Here is a 23090-nt window from a genome sequence, read left to right as displayed (position 1 = left end):
GGCAACTCGACACCGCAAAACTCCACTGCCAATCATGAGCAGACAGATGATCCACTGTGGTGACCTCTAACTGAGAAAAGCCGAAAGAAAAAGAAGAAGTTTATCCATGACCTACTACATGCTCTACAAATTTGTTTTGACCCATAATTTCTCATTTAATCTATGAATGTAATGCATGAGGTCTGTGAACCTGCAGAAAATGCATTTCTGCAAACATCATTCCATGTATAGCTATGATACAGCAATAAACTATCTCCACACTTTGCCACACAAGGTTTTCCTGCTAGCCCTGCCTTTGTTTAATCAGAAGGTGTAGCTTAAAAACATAGTTTCAATAATGAAGCCAGTTTATAAAATGCTAATTTCCAAACATGCCTCTTTTAGCCCTTTGGTTTAAAGAAGCAGTGTTGTGGGTGGTATATTATTGATTATCCATTTCAAATCCAGTGATATTGTTAATCTTTTCAGGGTTAGCGCACATGAATAAGGAGATGGGGACCTCCCCTGACCACCTTACTCATGAATGCTAACCCTAATCCTACCTCTATCCCTGTCTCTAACCCTAACTCTAACCCTACATATTACATTACTAAAAACCCATTTCCTAACAGTATCACTGTTCAAATAGTGCTTTATTGAATGATTTTTTTTAACCGGGAGAGAAGTTGTAAATGTTTTGCGATTCACTCATTTGTGTTGTCAGTCAGCTTTTGTCATTCATTCATGTGTTGCTTATTTGTGTTGTCAACCAATGATGATTATATATATATATATATATATATATATATATATATATATATATATATATATATATATATATATATATATATATATATATATATATATATATATATGGTTTACTATCTAATTTGCGATTGGAACAATTTTGAATCCAGGAATAATGAAAGCAGAAGATTGTTAGATAAAAATTCAAGGACCATAAGAGCAAACAGCTGGACTTGCCCTCCCTCCTTTCTGGACCTAAGTTGGCACTTGCTTCTGTGTCTGTGCAGGTCAGGAGGTTCGATATTCAACATTGCTCTTTGCTGTGGTCCTCAACATTCTCAGCTTATGATCTTCTGCTCTTGTTATTCCTGGATTTGAAATTGTGTTGATCACAAATGCAAAATTAAGCCTACATATATATATATATATATATATATATATATATATATATATATATATATATGTATGATTAACCACACAAGGTTGATGCTACCCTGATACAGTGCCACCCATTCTGTTGCTGAATAGAGCTACACCTTGCTGTGAAGTCACTAGTAGTCTCTGTTGTCATGGACTACATGTATGTGTATTTTCATGTTTGCAAATTCTTGCTAAGATGAATGTTTTCTTTAACACATTTAGACTTAATGCTGTAAGGGGACATTTTTATTTATCTGATAAAGTCCACTGTTTACATTTGGACAGTGTGGGGTTGGGAGGGTGGCTTAATGACTAAGGTGTTTGCCTTACAAACACAAGGTGCAGGGTTTGAATCTCACAAGGGATAATTGGCTAGGCTTAAAATGGCTCGCAAGGGCAGTTAGCTTAGTACCAAACTATGAACTATGAACCTATGAACTAAAAGAGCTTATCTTAATAAACTTCCATACGTTTTGCTTTAGAGTGCCGGCGGTTTGTGCAGCTTGAGACTTAAGGTACTGTTACGTTAATGAAACAGCCTCAGGTTTATTTTTTGAAATGCCGTTTTTAATGTAGTTAAACATTAAGTACCACTGTCATGTCATTTGGCACAGCTCAAAAGATTAAACGTGCCCATCTCCCTGTTATCACTGATCCCTTTTTTAACATTTTGCCTACAGCTACTCAAATATACTTAGGAATTGTAACGAGCCCCCCAACAACAGTCATATGCACAGGTGGCGGGGGATTATCGATTCTACAACAGAGGAATGGACAAATAGAATTGAGAGGCAATTTGACGATGTTTGAGAATTCTTCTCATGTGAATACACACATTGAAAATGAGACGGGCTCTATAATACACTCACTCAATAATTTTAATATTTTTAATTACACTGACATGGAGATTAATGAGACCTTTTTTCACCTGTTTACAAAAGGATTTACCTTTGTACCATACAGGACACCCAGTATTGAGAGTATTTTGCTAGATGTCAAGTTATTCACTAGAAAGTTAAATTTAGCAGTCATTTTTAAAGATACAGGACCATCTGATGGACAGGGAATTTAAAAAAAACGGAGTATGTATAACCCACCACTACAGCATGATATTTTGTATTTTGAGAATGTACTTACCAAACAAATCAGAAACAACTATTATTATAACATAAAGAAGAATGAAAGTAATTTAACAGGGGATGAAACCAAACTTGTCTATGAGCTCAGACGTAATGAAAAAGTTTGAGTTATGAAACCTGACAAGGGTGGGGGTATGGTTCTAATGGATCAATTGGACTACACTAGAAAAATGCTTGATATTTTAAACAACACCAATAGTTATACCCTTGTCTCTAAGAATGAAATTAATATTTCATACCAAAAGATAGACTACATTTTAGAGGCCAATTTGTTGCAAGGGCTTATTGATATGGAATTACATAATTATCTGAAGGTAAGGAAGCCAGTTATTCCAGCTATTTTTGGTATACCCAAAACCCATAAATGTGTACACGACCCTCCAATGAGGCCCATTGTGTCATCCCAAGGTTCCAAGACACAACCTTTAGCTATATATATATAGACACGAAATTAAAGGGGTACCACTCTAAATATCACCATTTATTAGTAGATTCTTGGGATTTCCTGAAAAAGATTGGAAGCTTGACATACAAGGAGAATGTTTATTTCATTACCATTGATGTCAAGGATCTATTTACTGTTATACCCCATTCTATAGGGTTGGAATGGTTTGAAAAGATATTAACTGAATTGGATTTTTTGCAGCCAGATGAATTTAGAATAATCTTAGAAAATATGGAGTTGGTATTAAGAAATAATTACATATTCTTTCAAGGCGAATATTACCATCAGACCAAAGGTGTAGCTATGGGGGCAGCATGTGCCCCCATGTATGCTAACATCATTATGCTACACTGGGAAAGACAGTATATTTTTGCATCTGACTTTTACCAATATATCCACGGGTATTATCGGTTTTTGGACGACATATTTATTTTGTGGACAGGACCAGAATCTACCATCAGGGAGTTCATTGAATATATCAATAACAGTACCTCTTTTCTTAGGTTTACCCATGAAATTTACAAAGATGTAACACACTACCTTGATGTAACTATTTACAAGGATGAAGTAGCTAAAAGATATAAATCTACCATTTACAGGAAAAAGAACTTTTCCAATGCTTATTTACACTATGAGAGTGATCACCCTATTCATTTGAAAATCCTGTTTTATCTTTGTTATGGAATAAAGCTTACATTTCGCTATTCTCGTTTTTTCAACTGTTCTTGGAATTATTGGTGGAGTTTATGGAGTAAGAAGACAGCCTTTATAGATCCGTATTGCTGTGTTCTATTTTGTTATGGTTGCTATTTTTGATTATACTTAGGAATTGTGTTATATCCCTCTCTCTCTCTCTTACTCTTCATGTAGAGTCCCAAGTTAACAAAGTACTAGGACAACTTAAAGCAGCTTATGCAATATCCAAGTTCCACATTCCATTGCCATCAACATACTCATTCCTAGAATCAAATACAGACTGACCCTTATTGATGCAAACTCACCTCCTAATGCCCCATATTGCAAACCACTGAATAAACTACTATGTTTCATCCAGCTAACAAAGGAACACCAACATACTACAACAAAGAATGGTAAACAGCTGATGGTTTCATGAAGAATGAGCTACTAATTTAATCCCTAAACTTATAAGGTCTTTAACGCTGAATACTGTCCACCTTAAAAGACCAGACTCTTTAATAGACTCAGTTAGTCACCCCCTTATGAATTAGCCACTGCTGAAAAAGGTTTCTCTAAAAATGCTCCTTCCAGTGGGAACAAACTTACTAGATTCAAACTACAACTAAAAGCAGCATGCCTGCACGTACTTCAGAGATGTGGGCTAGGAAACACCTATAAGGTAAGTGATAATTACGCATTCCATCTACTAGCTTAATACTAAATCAGCTCTTATCATATTCATTGAAATGCTTTTTGGAATTGAACTGCAAACTAATTTACTCTATCCATAATGAACTGTACCTACCTGAAAATTCAAAATGATCTGCTGCTAAATGAAAATTCAGTTCTATATTATATCTACAACTCTGTTACTGCCAATGCATATGTAAATTTAGATGTACAAAGTTCTACATTCTGTTCTTTCTTTAGTTGTATTGTGCGGCCTTTCTGGCCCAGGTCATGACTGAAAAGGGTCCTTGGACCGGTTCATCTGCATAGTTAAAACTGTTAAATGAATAAATAATTTCACAAACTGGATAGTTGCAATTTTTTCACATTTCTTGAATATACATTATATTTTAATTACAGTACATTGCAGTACACTTACACAACTACAGTGTATTTTACTGATGCTGTGTAACATAATAAATATTTACTGCTGCAAATTACCAAACAGAAGACAGACATGCCTTATATTTTCCTTTGATTTTGTAGGTTGAAGGAGAAGCCACTGTCTTTAAGTGCCAAGAGGAAGTTAATTTCTCGGCTTCTCAGGAAGAATATGAACTGTAAGTTTTTGTTAATCTCATATGTCTTGTAATGCATTATGCTTACAATTATTTTACTCAGCCAAATCACATGTACTTTATTCAGCTGGAGTATGTTTTTTAACCAACCATTATATGTTTTATCCTTCTATCTTCTAAATATGTTTTTTTTTTCCAGTTTGTATGTGACTCTATTCATCTAGGCTGTGCCTGCAAATGGTCCATTGAAATCAATGCACTACCCCAGTAAACAAATAAATAAATAAATAAAAATTAAATAAATACATAAATAAATAAAAGAATTCTGAAACAGTCATGTAGTGTCAGCACCATTTGACCAGATCTACATATTTAAGTAAATTATTCCTGCTGGAAGTTAGATTTTTTTTTTTTTTTTGTGAGGAGGCAACTGTTACCTGAATGTAATTTGTGGTACCTAACATCTACAGGAAAAAGTATAAATCCCACTGAAGTGTATCTGTTCCAAAAACTGGCTTCCATGGCAGAGTTGTAAAATTACTTGTATTCTGTGCAAAAATGAAGCTACTACATGATAGAGCAAAATCCCAAAAAGGGAAGGCATCTCTGATCAGTATTAGCAAAAAACTACGGGCACTAAGGATAATCACAAGGCTTTCTTTAGTTATGTTAGGAACCTGGGTGGGAATTCCCAGTTATGCTCAGAATTAGTCCAAAATGACAAAAAATACACCAAACCCACAGACATTACCAACATCCTAGCTGACAGGTTCAGCGCAAACTTCTCCCCCCCTCCCCACCAAAAGGGCAAATATCTATCCCAACAGAGTGCTGCCCCCCTGACATCTCAGATGCTCAGGTAAGAGCCGCCCTCTCCAAAGCAAAAAATACAGCATCAATGGGACCAGACGGTGTCCCGGGCTGTGTCCTACATGAACTCCAAGAAGAGCTAAACCCAAACATAAAACTACTGTACAATCTCAGCCTTACTACAGGATATGTACCCAAAGAGTGGTGTACAGCAACAGTGGTCCCTTTCCACAAAGGTGGTGTCTCAACAGATCCTGGAAACTATCGCCCCATAAGCCTGACTAGCTTGGTCTGCAAAGCTATGGAAAGGATCATCATGGACCTCATAAATAAAGATATTGGGGACCTACAGACACTGGATCCTACCCAGTTCGGCTTTGTTAAGGGCAGATCCTGCCTCTTAAACCTGGTTGATTTCTTTGAAACAGTCACCAAGGCCATTGACGAGGGGAAGGTGGTCCACACAGCCTACCTGGCCCTCGCAAAAGCCTTCGATACAATACCCCACTCGTGCATTATAGATAAGCTCACCAGCTTAAATATAAACCCCTATGTCACTAGATGGGTTGCAAACTGGCTCAAGGACAGAACCCACATGGTTAGAATTGCTGGAGCCATGTCAGACTCCAAACCAGTTACAAGTGGTGCCCCACAAGGCTCAGTCCTGGGACCTCTCTTGTTTGGTATATATTTCTCAGAAGTACAGGCCAACATGGAAGGACTGTGGCTGACCAAGTTCACAGATGACTGCAAACTGGGAGCCATAATCGACTCTCCAGTCGACACAAGCATCCAACAAAAGGGCCTCATAGAGACAGACAACTGGTGCCAGAGCCATGGCCTCAAGCTAAACACCAAAAAGTGTATAGTCATCCCCTTTGGCAAAACAAAGTGTCCACAAATTACCACATAGGTGGTAATCCATTAAGTACGGAAGAAGTAATTAGGGACCTGGGGACCCAAGTTCATAGCAATCTCTCATTTGAAAACCACGTGGCCAAAGTGGTTAGAAAAACATTTTATATAGCCCACCTAATCATGAAGGGATTCACATCTAGATCAGGGGAGGTCATCGTGCCTCTTTACTCATCCCTCATCAGGCCCATAATTGCCCCTTTTGGGATGTACCTTACCAGACACCTGCAGCAACTGGAAAGACCCCAAAAGTACCTCACCAAGAGGATCAAAGGGCTCAAACAGATGGCATATGCTGCCCAGTTAAAGAAACTCCAGCTCTACTCAGTGGCATACCGCCTGCTCAGAGGCGATCTGTGCCTGACGTATAAAGCCATGTCCAACCCGGAATTAATGGACATGCTGCACCTCAGAAAATCCAAATCCCATCGAGCTACGAGCTCGAGAGATATGAACCTCAGCACTGAAATAAATAGGACATGCTGGAGGGACAGATTCATAACCCAGAGGCTCCCTTCACTCTGGAATAAAATCCCAGTCCAGGTTAGGCAGAATCCCTCATTGACTCTCTTCAAGAGGAATCTTGATGAGTGGATGGGAGATCATAGGTTTACCCAGGGTATCACTTCTGTGTCACTGTTAGACAGAGGCACAGTATACTAACCTCGAAAAAGGGCATAGCAAAATTCATTTAAAATGGGTGGCGAAAGCCAAACACACTCTGACTATGCTTATAAATGCCCTAGGGCAGATAGCCTAGTATGAACCTATGAACCTATGAACCTATGTTGTGTTGTGATGAGGATTTTGCAGCAAGTTCCAAATAGTAGCCCTGTCTGGAGAATATATGTTTCCCATGTTTAATTTGACATTTTTTATAGCTAATGTAGTCTCTATATTACATTTGAGACTTCCCTCTTCTATACTATATGTGATCTTACAATACTATGTGTGACATGTCAGACATTTTCAAGGGGGAATAAAGTCACTGCAAGTTTGATATCTCTAAATAATTAGATTGCATTCACACAACTCTTACATTTGGTCTGGACTGCATTTAGTGGTGGTTTCTTGACACAGCTCCTTTGATATTCCTGGTATTTGTAAGTCTAGCAGTTATGATTTAGTAAGGTGCAGAAAGGAAGAGTCTTTTTGTGCAGTCATGAGCTGCTAACTCAAAATGCCTACCTCTCAAAGCTCCTTTGAATACCTGACAAAAGAAAAAGGCAGGTGTAATCAAATCAGCCATTTACAAGCCGTCAGATCATGACTTGCCCAGTCACAAATCACCAGATTACAAATCAAGTAAGCATGAGTCACTAACAGTGACATTCATCTCAAGCCAAGGTTTACACTGCTGGGTGGCTAGCCCTGCTACGTTAGTTCATTCGTACCACTCACTCACACACACACTCTCATCTATGGCCAATTTAGAGTGTCCAATCCTGCATGATTTGGAATGTGGAAGGAAATCAGAGCACCCAGAGGAAACCCAAGTGACCACAGGGAGGACTTGCAGACTCCGCACAGAAGGAACCCCAGCCGAAAATCAAACTGGAGAACCTCTTTATGAGAGGCGACAATGCTAAGCACTGCACCACTGCGGCCACCCACAAAGAGATGATTGTCACTGCTGAAGTGACACCCCGACCAAATGTGCAAAATGGGAAAAGGGGTTGAGGATGGATGGATAGATGAGTCATTAGGTAAAAAAGGCATCCATATAACCTATTGGATGATAGACTGCCTAATCACAAGCAATAACTAAAAAGTCCACCCAAGCACAAACAACTGATTAAATCACACATCATCCACATATAAGTCATCATATTATAAACTGCTTGCAAGCCATTAGATTGCAAATCACAGAAGCTACAAGGGGAAACTATTGTATTTCCTGCAGCCTGTTTGCCAAAAGTCGGTTTAGTGAATGCAGTAGGTCAAACTTTCATTTTCTAAATTTTGGCAACTACAGGCAAGACCAGTAGCATTCCATTATATAACTTGTCCAAGTATGTTATAACCTCAGATAGAAGTGCAAGCGTGTATGTGTGTATATGTGATGTGCCTGTGTTTATGTGTACATTTGGTAAATTGTGTTTGTGGTGTGTTAGTACTGGTGTATTGTGGTTCTTGGGCTTTGGAATGCAATAGCAAACGTCTGTTGTAAAATCATTAACCAAGCAGACAAAACTTACCAGATCACAAACCATCTAAGTCTAACTACCACAACAAAAACAGCCAAGTGCATGACATTGGATCTCAAATAGCCTAAGCACAATCCACTAGCTCACAAACAACCCCGGCTTCAGTCACCAGACCTAAGGAATCCCAGCTTCAAGGCAACTGAACACAAGCTGCCCAAACATAGGCAGCGAAGCAAAAACAAAAAGGCAATCTTATCACATACTCCAGTAGTACCAAAAACAAAATCCAAACTGTCAAAGCAGAGACCACCAGATCACAAATCAGGAGACGTATGCCAGGAGACCACAAACTATGACTGCAAACTGCACAAACACAGCCACCAAAGCATAAACTCATTCAAATACAAAGGTGTCCAATCAGAAAAAAAAATCATACGCTTTCACACGATGGTTCAAGTAAATACAAGTAAGTGATGTAAAACTGCCAGTTATAAGCTATAAGGGCACTACAGGCAGAAGATACCACAGAATGTATCAGGCCATCATAAGTCACCAAAGAAAATCATGCCACAGGACAAGTCACCACAACTCAAATAATGCTAGCTAAATGAAGAGAGCACACACTATCCACATACCAGTACCAATTATCATAATACCGAACACCCAAACATATTCCACCACCACAAATTTATTTTGCAACCACAGCAACCAAAACACCTAAAGAGCTAATCTGCAATCACAAGCCACATTAGAGGAAATAGTTTGTTGACAAATCACATCAGCCACCCAAAAAAAATAGATGCACCTTGGTAAAAATTAAGGACCACAAGCCAACTAAGTACAGAATTGTGGGTCTATTCATGTGTTATAGTATGTGTGTCCTTTTGCACCTCCAGGTTGCTTAAAATTTTAATTAGTAATATTTTAGTTAATACTGTAAATAACAGTTAAGAGCCTTTGTTATTAGAAAAAAATACAATTACTGGGTGTTTATTTGTTTTCCTGTCACTGAAAGAATTTTGAATTTAAAAACTTTAATTATGACACACTAGTTGAGATAGCACTAATATCTTATTTTTTGGCGTATTTTGATTTCTGTGGCCATGGAAACCCCCAGACTGTTAACAAAAAAGAATGCTGGCACGACAAGCAAAGATTTTGCAGCTGTACACACAGAAGGCAATACTCATTGTCCCACATGGCAGAGTTCACATGTTTCTTAGGTTACTACATACAAGAACAGTTCCATAAACTAAAACCCTGTTTAATGTGCTTGTGACTCTGATATGTTTATAAAAGGTGATGGCACAATAGTATAGTGGTTATCAATTCTTCCTCACAGCACTGCGTTCTCCATTTTGTTTCAAAGGTGGGTGCCTTCTATGTGAAGTCTGCATGTCGTTTCTGGGTCCATATGGGTTTCTCTGACCACTCCAGTTTCTTACCACATCCCAAAGTCAAGTGAACTGACAATCTTCCAAATTGCCCATGGGTGCACCTGCCATGTGTGTGTGTAAGAGAGAGAGTGTGTGTACATGCGTGATAAGTGTCTCTGTGAGTGCATATCTGTGTGCATGTATTCTGCAGTAAACTGAAGTCCTATTCAATAATTGTTTCTCTTCTTTGTGCCTCCTGAGTGCCAGGACAGGTCCATGACCCTGAATTCAATAAAGACAGTATTAGAAAATCAATCAACGTTTCTAAAAGCAGGTCATGCTGTTTGCATTTCCATTTTTTTAAGTATTAGCAGACTTTACCCTCTCAGTGTCTAAATCTTCAGTTGTGATAAGATAGTACTTACATTTTTTACATTCTCTACAATTGTACATATTTTGTTATGTTGCTTCATAAGTTAGCTGAATGCACTTAAAAAAGTATATTTCTAGAGTGACTAATGGATGCATCAGGTCAACATATCCATCAAGATAATGTCTGAACTAACTTCAAATTTTGAATGTGAGCCATTCATTTTAAATTAAATGACACTTGTTTCCTTTTGACTAATTAGAACATTAATGATATTTATGTCATCTTAGTAAGTGTGATATATTGCAAAACAGACTGTCTTGCAACTGACATCTTCAGGTCTGACATTCTGTATGATGTCATCAGCACCATAGCAACAAAGAAGGCATCAGAAGATCAGCAAAGTGACTTCCAAGATGCATGGTAATATGCACACTTGAATAGAAAAGTGTGTAGCCACTGCCAGTTAGAGCAGTTCGCAGTAAGTCAGTCTGTGGACAGAACAACATTAAGAACAATTCATCTTTCATAAAATAACAAGTTTTATCTGCCTGATATTTGTGAGCCTAGCAGTTATGATGAAATGAGGTTGTTGTTGTTCTTTTGGCTTTTCCCAGTTAGGGGTCGCCACAGCGGAACTCCGGTCCGCTAATGATCGGCAGTTGGTTTTTATGGTGTCGAGTTGCCAGTCGGATGCCCAACCTTCAATGAAGGCACACCCATTCAACGCATGTCTTTCGAACACCCACTCAATCGTGGGGATTAATGCAGACTCCACACAGAAGGCACTCCCACCCCAAGACGAGAATCGAATGGGAGAACCTCTTGCTGTGAGGCAACAACGCTAGCGCTGCATAGAATGGAAAATTCTTCCTGTGAAACCAAGAGCTGCTAACTCAAAATGACTTTCTCTCACCTCCTCCATAAAGTACTGCTGAGAACCAGTGAACACATGTGGCACATAACATATCATATGCATGTCCTGCTTATATATTATGTTTCATTTCATTCCATGGGTCCATGGGATTGGTGCATCTCTGAGGAGAAGGACCTCCTAGGCATCAGTGCAACTTTTTTTGTCTCAGCCTGAGTTGGAAAGTGGTCTTAGCTGTTAATTGTGTGGCCAAGGCAGCGTAACAGTGAAGAGATAGCCTCCTGCCTGAGTTTAGTATGTCATATTGCCAGAATAGTTCAACCATTAAATTGTTTACTCTTACAGTTAACAGAAAGTTACCCACATTTTCTCAGCAAACTAGTCCCAGCCACAGCTATGTCATCTACCTACCACTCACCATGCCTAATTTCCAGATGACTTCATACATAGTGCATCACAAAAGTTGTTTGTTTTTAATTTGGCAAGTCCTAACCCAAACCTGGAGTGATCTAAACAAACTTTGTCAGTCTCCCTTCTAAATAAAATCACTTACAAAATAGTTGCCTGTCAACTGCATAGAAAAATACTTAACAGCAATTATTCCTGGAAAAAGCAAGAATTGTTTCTTGGTGAAACTAAATAAAATGAGTGAACGTCTCTTCTCCCTTGTATGGTTGTATGCATGGTTTTATTTGAATCGTTTACTTAGCTAGCATAATTAGTACACATAGGCCACAATCTTGATGTACTCAAAATGGAAGGTCATAGATGTTATTACTGATCTGACCTTCCTTTTCTTGACAATGGCTGCAGTATGGCTTAGAGAAGAAAGGAGGAAAGAATAACCCTCCCCCCTCTGTACACAGAAAGGTTAATTCTCTACTAAGATAAGAGCAGAGCCGGGCAATGGAATGCAGCTAGTTCTAATGTGCTTAGAGTTCCCACATCAATTCAATAATATTAGGCTATCTTACATATGCTGCCATATGAGCGTATGTGAGAGACTCATTTCCTTTATTAAAGCAGCGTAAAGTTAGTAAACGGTCTGCTATGTATCCACAGAACTTAGTTCTTTAGGTAGCTTGATATCAGAAAAGCATCACAGTACAAGTAAACCATACAGCATTTTGTGGCTTTTAATAATAGTTTCAGGATAGTAATGACTCAACAAGGTTAAGCTAACAGCTACATGTAACGGGCCAAAAATATATACATATGCATTTCACCACCACAGTGATTAGGGGCTTAGTAGAAGCAATTAATTTTGTTTTAATATGTTCAGAAGCACAGACACACACACACACACACACACACACACACACACACACACACACGCACGCACGCCACGCGCACACACACACACACACACACACACACGCACACACGCACGCACGCCACGCACACATACACACACACACACACACACACACACACACACCCACACACCTACAGTAATTAAATCACATTACACCCAAGGACTCTCATAGGATCACACATATATTAGCAATTTGCTTTCAGCATTAATAGGTTCCTGCTGGCTAGGTTATTACTGAACAAACAGTAAAAGCATAAATGATGACGGCTTAGGTTTGATTTGCTCAGACTGCTGAGAACATTTGTAAAGCAAAATTTGTGCTTGTTAAACTAAAGTGTCACAGGAGAGGATATTTGGATATAATTAAGTATTCACTGTAGAACCTTTACGAGTGTGAAAACATCATCAAATGTTCATGCTAGGGGACTGCCTTAATGGAAATATTTAAATTGTTTGGACTATCCATTGAGAAATTTGAAAATGTAAGCATTTCCTTGTCAGGGGAGATATATATATAATTTTTCTTTTCTGCAGCATTACATTGCTGATGTTGTCCAATTTGCAGTGACAGCAAGAAGGCCAAAGAGCCCACCTGCTGTTGCTTTCAGTGGCTTTGAATGAATTCTCTGCAGGAATAAATTTAACATTTTTTATAACTTTTTTAGAGCTATGTCCAATCAAATTTATGTTTTCAAATACTTGTTTGAGAGGCAAAAGACCTTATATGGATCAAATGTGTGTCCGTTGATAAAGGAAATTATTTTGAAATGCACTCCCTGTTTTAACTACGATTGCTGATTTCTGTTTTTGCTGTATATCCAGCTCCTCTGCCTTTAAATGTAAATATAATGCACAAAAATGATGCTATAGCCGTTCTTTTGCACTCCTTAGGAATTCCTCACTACTTCATGACTTAGTTGTGCCTATGTATGGAACTGATGTAGAAAAGTGATGTGCAGTGGTAAGAAAGCTATTAGAATAGTCGATCAAAAAAGAATAGTTGTAAACAGAATTGCTGATATGCATGAAATCCTGCTGGTGCATTCGTATTATGCTGTATTAGTCACCCGTTTCACATTCTTGCCTATAAACGTGGGGCACTATAACATAACATGGAATGTAACAGTGTTCACAAGTTCTAGCATTGCTGAAGGAGCAGGATTTCATATTCAACAGCAAACTACTTAGATATCAACATCAATTTAAAAACAATAAGATGCTTGTCTATATTTGAAGAATGTACAGCTTTGTATTTTGTCTCTCTTCATAGCTAGCGAAGACACTTTACAAACTGCATATTAACCTGGTTACATGCTTCTCTTTCTTACAAATGCCTGTGTCTTGCATATATAGCACTCATGATCACTGCAGATGGTATTTAAACAGTGGCTAGGTTATTCTTTATAACAGCATGTCTACCCCTTAATGGGGTTCAGGAGTTTAAGATTAATTTTGGCTATATTTTAAATTGCTTAATGACTATTGCTGCTAAGAAAAACAAGCTTCAGTTTGTATCCCTTATGTAATATGAGATATTCATAACATTCAATGTTTGAAATATTCTCACTGCATATAAATGTCACAGAAATGTTTTGTGCTAGCTGGTTGTCAGAATGCCACCAGCCATGTGTTAACAAGCTTCTGCTGTCTTAAAACAGGCATACTGATTTCAAAATCAGTTATACTTGATTTATAACATTTTATGTCTGGGACTTGTGACATATATGTCAACACTTGAATACATAGCTTCATTGTTATCTCAGATAGGGAAATAAATAGAAAATATGGGTTTCCTCGATCCAATGGTTGTACTTTTCTTCAGATTTTTCTCCTTTAACTGCCATGCTCTTTGCTTCTGACCTCAAAGAGTGGTCATACCATTATCAGCCAGATACTCTATTAAGGGAAACTTGCCCATATGGATTTTGAGTTTCTTTTTTAATATATCTTTATCTTCCATTTTATGTTATAGTATCATAATATTAACTAAGCATAAACATTAACCAAATGTGTAGATCTCAATCAGTTATATAACTTACTCAGGAAAATGCAGAGATAATTTTTCTAACTTGTATCATCCTTCCTAGTGAAATTAATTTAGGTGTAAGAAAATGGATAGTTCTTAGCCATTTCTAACGATGACAAATGAAGTTATTGCAAATATTTCCAACAAGGATTTAAACATAATAACATAATATTGTGTAATGAATGTTACACAGACACACACACACACACACACACGCACGCATGCACACACACACACACACACACAATACATATATATGGATGGATAGATAGCTAGTACATGCTTTGGTTTAGTGATCTCTTTTTGTTGACTAAACAAATGTTCGACAGGTGTGCAAGATCACAAACACAATTCTTGGGGTTTGGGAATATTCCATTTCCCCTATTTTCTGCAATCTTGGTATCTAAATCAACTGCTGACCCTTCAATAGAATTCAAGGGTAATTTCACAAGATACACTTTTTAGCTTTGTTCACATTCATATTCTGAGGAAGGATTCAGAATATTATTAGTCTGAGTCAAGGTTTCATAGGGCCAGTGAAAGGTCAAAATTTGTTCATTTTCTTCTTTTCTTGGGAGCGGAAATACAGAGGAAGTACCTGTAAAATGTAAAACATTTTAGCATACAGAATAATTTTGATTACTACATGAAGCTCCATCAGCAGTTGCCATTCTTGGCACATATCTTGACTTTTCCTAATTATATGCTGAATCATCTCTCACTTGAGGTCTGTGCGGCTACCTCTCAACTGTACAGATTTTTATAGACTGTCCAGATTTTGGCTCAACTATTTGGTCTGTTTCTCATAAAATTCATAGGTTCATCGATTAGCACTAGGCTAACTGCCCTTATGGGCCATTTTAAACCTAGCCAGTTACCCCATGGAAGAATCAAACCCTGCACCTTGTATCTGTAAGGTAAACACCTTACACATTATACCAGCCTCCCAACCAAATTGTGGTTTTCTGGCAAATCATTAGCAAATTATTATAGTTTCATAGTTTCATAGTTTAGTACTAGGCTATCTGCCCTGGGGAATTTGTAAGCCTAGCCATAGTGATGTGGCTTTTGCCACCCCATGAAATGGTACAAAAATGTACAGAATAAATTTAGAATACTGTGCCTCTGTCTAGTAGTGACACAATGAAGGTCCCCTTATATAATAGAATTAGTTTACTGTGCCCCTGTCTAGCAGTGACACAGATGTGACCCCTGGGGTAAACTTACGATCTCCCATCCACTCATCAAGATTTCTCTTGAAGAGAGTCAGTGAGGGGCTCTGCCTAATATGAACTGGGATCTTGTTCCAAAGCATGGGAAGCCTCTGGGTTATGAATCTATCCCTCCAGCATGTCCTATTCATACTTGTGCCGAGGTTTAAGTCTTTAGCTCTCGTGGTCCTGATGGATTTGGATTTTTTGAGGTGGAGCATGTCCATCAGATCCTGATTGGACATGGCCTTGTACGTCAGGCAGAGATCACCTCTGAGCAGGCGGTATGCTACTGAATAGAGCTGAAGTTTCTTTAGTCTGGCAGAATAAGACATATGTTGGAGACCCTTGATCCTCTTGGTGAGGTACTTTTGTGGTCTCTTCAGCTGTTGCAAGTGCCGGGTGAGGTACATACCAAATGGGGCATTGTACTCAATCATGGGTCTGATGAGGGAGGAGTATAGGGGTACAATGACATCCTTGGATCTGGATGTGAATCCCTTCATGATGAGGTGTGCAAGGTAGAATGTTTTTCTAACCACTTTGGCAAAGTGGGTGTCAAATGAGAGGTCACTGTCGACTTGGGTCCCTAGGTCTCTGATTACTTTTTCCATACTCAGTGGGTTGCTGTCTATGTGATAATTTGTGGGTACTTTGTTTTTCCCAAAGGGGATGACTATACATTTTTTGGCATTTAGTTTAAGGCCGTGACTCCGGCACCAGTTGTCCGTTTCTGTGAGGCCTTTTTGTAGGATGTATGTGTCCGCTGGTGTATCGACTATGGCGCCTAGTTTGCAGTCATCTGCGAACTTTATCAGCCACAACCCTCCAATGTTTGCTTTAACATCTGAGAAATAAATGCCGAACAAGAGGGGTCCCAGGACAGATCCCTGTGGGACACCACTTGTGACTGGCTTTGAGTCTGACATTGCTCCAGCGATTTTAACTTTATGGGTTCTGTCCTTTAGCCAGTTTGCAACCCATCTAGTGACATAAGGGTTTACGCTTAAGCTGTTGAGCTTATCTATGATGCCTGAGTGGGGTATTGTGTCGAAGGCCTTAGCCAAGTCCTGGTAGGCTGTATGGACTGCTTTGCCCTCATCAATGGCTCTAGTGACTGTTTTGAAAAAGTCAACCAGGTTCAAAAGGCAGGATCTGCCCTTTACAAAGCCGAACTGGGTGGGGTCAAGTGTCTGTAGGTCCCCTATGTCTCTGTTTATGAGTTCCATAATGATTCTTTCCATAGCTTTGCAGACCAGGCTGGTTAAGCTTATGGGGCGGTAGTTCCCAGGGTCTGTAGAGGTACCCCTTTTGTGGAGTGGGACCACTGTTGCTGTATGCCAGTGTTCAGGTACATATCCTGTAGTAAGGCTAAGGTTAAATAGCATTTTTATGTGCGGGTTTAGCTCCTCTTGGAGTTCACGTAGCACGCAACCCGGGATACCATCAGGTCCCATTGATGCTGTGTTTTTAGCTTTGTTGAGGGTGGTTCTCAATTGGACATCTGAGATGACAGGGAGATTACATTCAGTTGGGATAAGTATTTCTTCTTTTGGGGGTGAGGGAGCGGAGAAATTTGCACTGAACCTGTCAGCCAGAATGTTGGCAATATCTGTGGGTTCAGTGTATTTTTTGTTGTTGTGAACTAACTCTGAGCATATCTGAGGGTTTCCACCCAGGTTTCTAACATAGCTGAAGAAGGCTTTGTGGTTATCTTTAGTGTCCTTAGTGATCTTTCTCTCAAAGTTGGCCTTGGATGTTTTTATGAGAGAACGTAGTTTTCTGCTAGTGTTGATCAGAGACGTCTTCCCTTTATAGGATTTTGCTCTGTCGTGCAGTAGCTTCCTTCTTTTGTTATACAATTTGTTTATGGCTGAGGTCCACCAGACAGGACGCTTGCCTTTGGTGGAGAGGGACTTGGATTTATTTGGGATTGCATGATCCATGCATTCTTGGAGATGTCCATAGAAAGCATTTGTGAAGGATTCAGCATTGTGGGATGTGGTATCCACTGGCCCAGTGGGCTTAAATGATACCATCTCAGTCTTAAGAAGAGTGAAGTCTGCTTTTGAGAAGTTTTTCACTGTGGTCTTTTGTGCTGGGGGTGGAGGTGGGATATGTATATCCAGGGTGATTAGTTTGTGGTCAGATCTCTAGTGAGGGGTATACCTCCGGTGTGGAGCATTTTGTCCCCATGTTTGTGATGATCAGGTCTAGTATATTATCTCCCCTAGTGGGAGAGGTGACTAGTTGTTCCAGTGCATTTGAATTTATGAATTCCAAGAACCTTTGGGCTAGGGTGTTAGGGCTAGAATAATGTACCCAATCTATGTTTGGGTAGTTGAAGTCTCCCAGTATGATGGTATTTTGTGATACATTCATATCCTCCAATGTCTTCAGGAAGGCTGAGTGGGGTTCCTGAGTCTGGGAGGGTGGTCTGTAACATGCTACCAGTTGTATAGCAGTTTTGCCTATGGTTAGTTGCACCTATATGGTTTCTGATGCTTCATGTGTTGCTACTAACCTGGAGGTGTGGGTGGCCTTGATGAATATGGACACTCCCCCTCCCTTTGTGGTTCGGCCCGGGTTTTGGGGCCGAAAAGCATGATACGAGGTATAGCCTGGTAGCGCTGGGGTGCTCTCAGGAGCCTTGAAACAGGTTTCAGTTACTGCACAGACGTCGATGTTCTCCATGCTGAGGAGTGCATCGAGTGCCTGCATCTTGAGATTTAGACTTCTGGCGTTGAGCAGCATTACCCTTAGTTTTTTCCATTTTTGTTTTCTAAGGAGGTGGGTTTGTCTTTTGAGCCTTGCCTAAAAAAGGCACTATGGGGATGGCAAGAGCCTTAGCCAATATCCGGAAGTCCAGTGGTGACAGGTGTAAGCCATCCCTTGTGAAGCAGCGTGGCTTGTCCAACATGTCATCCCAGACAGACAGACATTGGATCCCCTTAGTATGACACCAGTACTTGAGCCAATTATTAAAGCTGATCATCTTGTCTTTGTATTGTGGTATCATTCTTGGTGAGGGCAAGATGCTGCTCAGGGTCAGGGTCATACCAGCCTGGGCTACATAATCGGAGAGCTCTTCTATGTCTCTTTTCATGTAGTCCAGGGAGGTACGTCTCAGGTCATTCACGCCAGCATGGACAATGACGGAGTCATATTTCCACTTGCTTTGGAGTGACTTGAGTGCGTGTGTTATGTGGCGGATCCTAGCTCCCGATAGGCAGCTCACAGTCACCCTCTCCTTGTTCAGCCTGGTAAGCGGGACATCAGTGTGTCTGACTATAGAGTCACCTATTACTAGTGTATCAGGCATGGTGTTTGGCCTTAAGGGCTGTGATTGGTTGACACACTGATTTATTGAAGTATGTGTTGCATGTGTTTTGTTTTGAGGTGGTGGATTTTTAGATGTCTGCTTTGGGAGCCTCTGTTGTTTTGGAGTTATATTGAGGGTTGAAGTCAGAAAATAATAACAGACATTTGAGTTTCAGACTTCATACCCTTCAGAAAATTCATACTAGTGCAAAATCTGTTATGCTATCAATTTTCTAAGTTTGTAAGAGCAATATTTTAAAAAGTGCCCCTATTGTTGGGCCATTGTCCTCCCCATTTTTGATGGCTTTGTCTTGATTTATTGCACTAAGCGGTTGAGAGGTATGGCTGCGTGGTCAGTATTGATGTTGAGACCAACTGTATGCTCAGCTGTCGGAAACTCCTGGTGTTCCAAGGAAAATTAAACTGCATTTAAATGGAAGTCATTGGATGAAATTGTCCTATAATAATAAAGGTGAGTTAGATGGGTTAATGCTATTGTTGGAAAGTTCCTGCATCTCTTGTAGAACTCATCAAGCAATGGGAAGTGAGATGCATAGATCTCAGAGAAGAAGGAAAAGATCATCGAGAAACATTGCTAATTCTCCTATACACTGACCTCCCTCATGATCCGAGGATGGTATACAGAAATTGTACTGAAGGTCGAGAAACATTGCTAATTCTCCTATACACTGACCTCCCTCATGATCCGAGGATGGTATACAGAAATTGTACTGAAGGTCGAGAAACATTGCTAATTCACCTATACACTGACCTCCCTCATGATCCGAGGATGGTATACAGAAATTGTACTGAAGGTCGAGAAACATTGCTAATTCACCTATACACTGACCTCCCTCATGATCCGAGGATGGTATACAGAAATTGTGCTGAAGGAAGAAGTCAGATGACTGTATTATCAGAATAAAAGGAATGTAGGCCAAGTATCAGCCCTTCTGTGCTATACGAGAAATCCAAACTGAGGAAGAGATAAAGGAACCAAGGTGAACAGTAGTCAAAGTACCCGCACACATGGTTTGTAAGGCCAGAATGAAGCATACTGCTAAAGTAAAGCTTGTTAAGACTTTCAGTATGCATACCATAATGAACACAATGAAAATTTTCTATACCAAGTAAAGATACAGGAATAGAGCATCATTTTTCACAATTAAGTTATAAATGCTTTGCTACATCAAGAGCATTACCACAGACCATACTATACTTTACAAACCCTACTTAATGTGGATATAGGAATATGCACTGTAAGACAATTTGTCTGGATTAACATAAATAATTTATAATGTATGTTGAGTAAAATTATACGGCAATAACTATTAGCATTATGCAAATCCTTGCCTGGTTTCAAAACAGGAAGTACATGAAAATGCTTCCATTAAGCTGTGCATACATTTCAGTTGATACATAATTACTGGCTTTGTAAAACAATCTGATAGCTTGCTGTGGAAGCTGCTTATATGCTTCTATAGGCAAATCATCTGTTTCAGTGTCTTTATTCGGTCACATTTATGGAATAACTTTCATCACTTCTGTCTTCCCTGGGAGAAATTTTAATTTCCCTCGGCTTCATCAGGTAGAGTAGGAGACATATTTATTTTTCTGAAAGTCCATTTACCAAGAAATCCATATCAGGACTCTTAGCCTGATAAATTGACTGAAAACAGAAATGAAGGCTAGCTAAATTCTGCATCAAGGAGCTAGCAAAGCAATCAGTATCAGGGTCCTCCAGTGATAATGAATTGGGGTCTTCACCTTACACTTTTGAGACTGGTGATTATAAACCAGTGGTGAGATCTAATAATTTTGCAGCCAAAGATGATCTAAAGTTATTTCTATCCATTTTATTAAAACAATGAATGTATCCCACCATATCCAATCAAACAACAATTAGACAATATCAAGGGATAACAGTCATGCAGCCCTACAGACAAAACATAGCTTAATAGCATTATATAATTATATTACAAATCACTCCATATATATCCCCATAGACAAATAAACACCATGCTTTATTTAAAAATGTTGTTGTTAATTTGTCAGTTCCACAACAAGAGTTAACTCACTTCTATTCATATCTGACTACTGTTCATCTCACACTTAACTGCCCATTAACAGAGACCAAGTCATTCATTAATTCACAGGCCTTTGTTTTAACTTAGGATCCTTTGTTGAATGCATTAAGTCTTAGATTTATTTCATTATCTCAATTATGTTTTATTTTGTGGGCTTTATCTTCTGCATAGACATATGTGCTGTTGCTTCCTTTGCTGATAAAATCATTAAACTAAACACGGCAGTATATGACTTACCCAGTGGACCACTTTACCTTGAGCCAGAAAATGGTCAACTCTGGATATTTTCAGCTGGTTTGACCATACCCTATCATATAGTTCCTAAAGCTCAACTTTAAAGCTGTTACGAGCTTCATATCCCCAAAATATATGTACCCTATCTCTCACCTCATCCTTCTTACATCTCTAGCAGCAAGGGAGACATGTGAAAACAGTCTTTATAACCTTTAACATTTGTAAAAATATTTAAACAGACATTGCCACCCAAAATCCTGAATTTTCTGAACCTAGCGGTATACCTTAGTATTGAGATTAGTTCTGCACTTTTTCATTAATGAAGTTATTTCTATCTTAATATTAATGATCTTTTGGATTGTAATCTTTCACTTCTGATTCTCCTGGATTTCCCTCCTGGTGGATGAGAGGTACTACTATGACTTTACACCAACCTTGTCAGGTGCAGAGTTCCTGACCCAATGTAAGAAGCATTTAAGAGTGTCACAACACAAATCCAAGGCTCAGCAACAAATCAAGGAGACCATGGCAGTTAAAATCCACAATTTTAATTGCAAAACTTCAAATACTTAAAACATTTGTCCTTATAATCAGGACTTCTTCAGAAGTATAAAATACAAATTCAAACCCATATTTAAATACCCCGCCAATGAAATCACATCACCATTTTTATTTTTCTTTAAGTATTAATTGATGGAAATGGTGATGTGATTTCGTTGGCGGGGTATTTAAATATGGGTTTGAACTTGTACTTTATACTTCTGAAGAAGTCCTGATTATATGGAGTAAGTATAATAAGTGTTAAGTACACTTAAGTATTTGATGTTTTGCCATTAAAATTGTGGATTTTAATTGCCGTGGTCTCCTTGATTCGTTGCTGAGCCTTGGATTTGCGTTGTGGATTGCTTTTGGTTTAGGCGCCTGATTTTGCTGGGCCTTCAGTGTCTTTGTTTTTTCTGAGCATTTAAGAGTGTCCCATAGAAGTGAAAGAGAACAGTGATATTTATGATGAATTTAGAAAAAATCCTGCACCCACAAGGAGAGTAAAATGCCTTTAAATTCGAATCATCACCACTTGTTATATGGTGTAAATGAACAGCACCATAACAGTAGTGGTATGGAGGGCTCTGTTTGAAGAACAAGTCCCTTATGATCAGAATGAAGGCAGGCAAAGCATATCAGGAGTAAAAATATCCAAAATAAGCATACTGGATAAATCAGTGGACTTGTCCTGATTTCTTTCAGCTACTCCTGTCATAGAAGGTATTTAGTATCCTCAACTCTAATGCGACATTGGCTGACAACTTCCAGCCTTGTGATTAAAAGATCTGGCTTTAACACCTGACATTTGAGTAAAGAGACATTGCTTCTACAGTGATGGATGATGTGATACATTCCTGATTCAATGCCTCACCTGTCTGTGAATGTTGTTCTTTAATTATTTTCTGCCTTAAGGATTTAGGTTTGAGCAAAGGCTGTTTTGTGTTAGCATCCTTTGAAAAACCTGCATCAGATTTTGTTTCCTTATCTTTGTTGTCCTCTCCCAGTTTCCATTTTCTAGGTTTCTTCCATCAACTTTTCACTCGGTCAGTTTACTGCTGAAACTCTTCCTGATGTTTCATACAATATTCACTATGAATTCCATCTATCTCTTCTTCCAGATGATCCTTTATAAAAGACATCAAATATTTCTTTACTCCTGACTTCAGCTGTCTTTGAATCATCTCGTTATTTTCAATTTCTTTAGCA

At 38.9% G+C, this 23090-nt stretch overlaps 1 protein-coding gene across 1 annotated transcript in view; it reads left to right on the top strand.

The window, feature by feature from the left end:
• TNRC6A (trinucleotide repeat containing adaptor 6A) overlaps nt 1-23090 on the top strand; it is a 3393689-nt gene that overhangs the window by 129526 nt on the left and 3241073 nt on the right. The window contains exon 2 of the mRNA XM_044089241.1: nt 4624-4697. The gene's annotated coding sequence lies outside the window, so the exon portion shown is untranslated. The remainder of the gene's footprint in view (nt 1-4623; nt 4698-23090) is intronic.

Source organism: Protopterus annectens, chromosome 12.part0 (genome assembly GCF_019279795.1).
Source record: "Protopterus annectens isolate FY-2018-M chromosome 12.part0, PAN1.0, whole genome shotgun sequence".
NCBI lineage: Eukaryota > Metazoa > Chordata > Ceratodontiformes > Protopteridae > Protopterus > Protopterus annectens.
This window is presented reverse-complemented; position numbering and strand designations above follow the sequence as displayed.